This window comes from Sphaerodactylus townsendi, linkage group LG15 (genome assembly GCF_021028975.2).
Source record: "Sphaerodactylus townsendi isolate TG3544 linkage group LG15, MPM_Stown_v2.3, whole genome shotgun sequence".
Lineage (NCBI taxonomy): Eukaryota > Metazoa > Chordata > Lepidosauria > Squamata > Sphaerodactylidae > Sphaerodactylus > Sphaerodactylus townsendi.
This window is the reverse complement of record NC_059439.1, coordinates 7,000,641-7,004,804: the sequence shown is the minus strand read 5'-3', so window position 1 is coordinate 7,004,804 and position 4,164 is coordinate 7,000,641. Positions and strand designations below refer to the sequence as shown.

General features: G+C 46.4%; 1 non-coding gene across 1 annotated transcript; it reads left to right on the top strand.

Annotated features, from left to right (window-relative positions):
• Positions 1–671: 671 nt before the first annotated feature.
• On the top strand, positions 672–746 carry TRNAT-UGU. The gene has a single exon. It is a non-coding gene; the product is annotated as a tRNA-Thr (tRNA).
• Positions 747–4,164: the final 3,418 nt, after the last annotated feature.

Below are 4,164 nucleotides of genomic sequence, written 5' to 3'. Positions count from 1 at the left end.
GACCCCTTCTCACCTCTGCATTAATCTCTTGTTGGGCATTAGAAACTAGGCCACGGGTCCCCAGTCTTTTTGAGTCCATGGGCACATTTGGCATTCTGACATGGGGCAGTTGGAAAAGCAACAAAATGGCTGTCACAAAATGGCTGGCGCAGGAGGCGGAGCCAGCCACAAAATGATTGCTGCAGCTTAACTTTCATTACGCAGTATAGATCCTTGATCTGTGTGGCAGGTACTGTCATTTTTTTAAAAAAATATTTGCACAGCCAACCCAGTCTCCAATGGTCAGTCAGAAGCCTTCCCAGGCAAAAGCCCTCTTGTGACCCTGCCCGCTTCCTGAAAACACTTGGCCGGTGCCACAAAAGGGGTCAGCGAGCACCACAGTGCCCATGGGCATCCTGTGGGGGATCCCCTGAACTAGGCTACTGCCTGAGAGCCAGTATGACACTAGTGGCCAGGGAGTCAGGCAAGGATCGTTTGCCATGGAAGCTCATCAGATGGTCTTGGGCCAGTTGTGGTTTCTCACGAGGACAAAACGGAGCTGGTGGGATCCCAAATTGTCAGCTATTTCAGGTCTCCACTAGGGAGAAAAAAGCAAGTGTTTAAATGTCTACAGAAATAAATAATAAAACCTGAATGTGAGCGGGGAGGCAAAGACTTCGTATGCCACTTGGGGAGGCGCTGTGGCTCAGTGGAAGAGCCTCTGCTTTGTATGCAGAAGGTCCTGGGTTCAATCCCAAGCATCTCCAGTTAAAAGGGGAAGAAAGTCAGTAACAGGGAAAAGTCCCCCTGACACCCTGGACAGATACAGGGTTATCACCTCTGGGTGGGGAAATACCTGGAGATTTTCAGGGTGGAGCCTGAGGAGGGTGAGGTTTGGGGAGGGGACAGACTTCAGCATGATAAATGCTGTACAGCCCCTCCCTCAAAGCAGCCATTTCCTCAGGGAAAGTGTTTTCTCTTGCCAGGAGATCAACTGTAATAACAGCAGATCCCCAGGCCCCACCTGGAGATTGGCAACCCGAGAGTCACTGCCAGTCAGCATAGACAATATTGGCGAGTGGTCTGATTCCGTATAGGGCAGTTTCATGAGTTATGCAGTGAAAAAGTACATATGAGATGTTTTAAATAGGCAGTTCCTCCATTTCTCAATCTGAAACAGTCCAGTCCCGGAAGAGCCCGGGCGTTTATTGCAAATGTCCAACGGGGCTGTCTTAGTCCTATCTTAATTTGCCAGATGCAGCGAAAGTGTTGCAGAGGAAGAAGCTCGCCCCAGAACCCCAGCGAGATGGTATGGGATAATTACATTTCTTCTTATGGATTTCTAAAAATGCCCCACAGGCCTGGCATATTTATGTGCCCTCTGGCTCCACTAAGGCACTAACCTATTTACTGGGCATCTGGCTTGGATCTCGCCTCAATTAAAAAGAACAAAATGTGACATTCAAGAAGCAGAAGCCCCAAGAGATGGTCAGGCCCAGAGACAGAATGGGCCCGGCCATTTCTTGAGCTGGCCTTTGACAGCTTCCGGACTATTATCCCCTTTTTCAATGAGTACTCAAGGTCCACGTAAGGTTGCCAACTCCAGGATGAGTAATAAGGATGCCAGCCTCCAGGTGGCACCTGGACATCTCCTGGAATTACAGCTGATCTCCTGACTGCAGAGATCAGTTCACCTGGAGCAGGGCCCAGGGTCTGCAAACAGCGGCTCTCCAGATGTTCATGGACTGCAATTCCCATCAGCCCCTGCCAGCATGGCCAATTGGTCATGCTGGCAAGGGCTGATGGGATTTGTAGTCCATGAACATCTGTTCTAGATACAACAACAACAACACAACAACACAAGCCTTTATTGGCATATAAAACGGGACAAAGTTTTAAAACAAAACAAGGTTAAGAAATACAGTTAAAATTGCTAAAATTACTGGGCATTTCTCAGTATAAATTTTGCAACAGTTTCTACAAAAGAGCACATCAGGCTAGCCATGGCATTCCAGGAGATTGGGTATCTTATAACACTCATGCCACTGAGAACATTTTCAAGAAAATGGGGAATTACCATGGCTATTTCATGTGCTGTATCTTATTGTATTTAGGGCATAGAAACAAAAGAATGGTCAAGTGTTTCACCAGCCACGTAGTCCTATCACACTGAACAAGACTCTTTTAGAAACGTTCCCATATTCTTAAATCTTCCGATCTCCAGAATAGAGCTGATGGCAGCACATTACATCTTGCAGTAGCCAAGGCTCTCCTCTGGGTGGGATTTATCAATGCAGACGAAGATATGCCACCTGCACCCACCTTACACTCCCATGCTCGCATGGGATTAATAATGTAGTCGGAGATACAGGTTGTATCTTGGCCGAGCACAGAGTCAAATGTTCATGAAAATCAAGATCCAAGAGCCTACCTTCTAGCCCAACTAGTCTGAGAGGCTTCCCACCTTTGTGATTCCATAAGGAGTGATTCCAAGGGAAACCAATAGCTTCAACCTTTCTAAAAGATCAAAGTATACCATTCTGAAATAAACTGATCTGATAACAGCAGAGGAATACCTAGCTATTGGATCCCACTAGAAATACTTGTATATGCAGACCAATATTTTATGGCCCTTATCCATGCCAAGGTTTTTCTACCTAGAGTTGTTTATGGCCCATCCTCAATTTTAAAGCACAACGCAGCATAAGGCACACATCTAGGAGCCCCATTAGTTTCAAGGAAAGGGAATTTGGAGATGTAATAAATTAAATGAATTTATTTTATTGGGCTGAAATCCAAATGGTAGGGGACCGTGACAGTAGCAAGGAGCCAATCCTAGCCTCAAAACCAAACCTTCAAAGCCTTTGCAGAGAATGCGCCATTGATTGCCTTTACTATAAAAAAAAAGCAATATATTATGTCATTGCGTTAGTAATGTGCCGTGAGAGTAGATTTATCTTTAAAATGCTTAAGTCGCTGTGAGGACCATGACAAATTATACCTATAGTAAATGCCAAGGTATCGGAAATATTTGACCTGCTCAATTTTGTGGCCCTTAATTCGCCAGGACATGGGCTTCCAACTCTTAGCAAAAATGAGAACTTTAGTTTTAACATAGTTAATTTCCAGTCTGTTCTCTTCGTGCTCTAGATACTCGGGAATCCAAAGGCTCCTTCTGGCTCCATTTTAGGTTTGAGATAGGGGCGCCAGGCTCCAGGTGGGACCTTTGATCCCCTGGAATTATGGCTCATCTCTGGAGTACAGATATCAGTTGCCCTGGAGAAAATGGCTGCTTTGGAGGGTGGACTCTATGGCCTTGTGTCCCACTGAGATCACTACCCTCCTCAGGCTCCACCCCCGAATCTCCAGGAGTTTCCCAACCTGGATCTGGCAAACCTCGCTTGGGAACTGGTCAGTGACTATTTTGAGAGAGAGAGAGAGAGAGAGAGAGAGAGAGAGAGAGAGAGAGAGAGAGCGAGAGAGCCCTTGGTTACCTAGGGAGGGTTAATGCAGGAGAAATGCTTTGGGGGAGAGAGAACTGCTTGACAAAGTCTGACCTCTGGAAGCCGTCCGCCAACTCTGCAACTCACCCTCCCCATGTACAATATTGTGGCTCCGTCAACAACACTGAACAATGGATTCTGGCAGGGTGTGGTTGGTCTTTGAAACAGGCCATTGATGATACCTGAGTCCCCTTGGTTGAAATACACTATCTGCCTCCACAAGCCCAATAGTCAGCTCTGGTCTGGGGAAACCCCACAAAGAAGATTATGCTTGCTTTGCTATTCTGTCACTGCTGCTGAATAGTGTTGTCCCTTTTATCCAGCCCTACGGCCATCTGCTCCCCACCCCCCACCCCGCTTGTCACCTGTCATAAAAACCCAAAAGCTCCTGTAAACCACCTGCCCATATAAAAGGTCCTTACAATGTTTGTTTTCAGTACTGTTTATTACACAGTTTGAAAACAGAGAGAGAGAGAGAGAGAGAGAGAGAGAGAGAGAGCAAGTTCTAGAAGTGGTGATACTTTCCTGTTCAAATAGCCTACGTACCTCTGATCAGATAGAATTCTTCTAACATCTTTTTGTGGTGCACAAGGGAGTCCTAGAGCCTGAACCTGCTTCCTCATCATGGGGTTCAGAAAGGGAAGGAAATGATGCCAGAAAACAGTTTGGAACAGCATCCAAG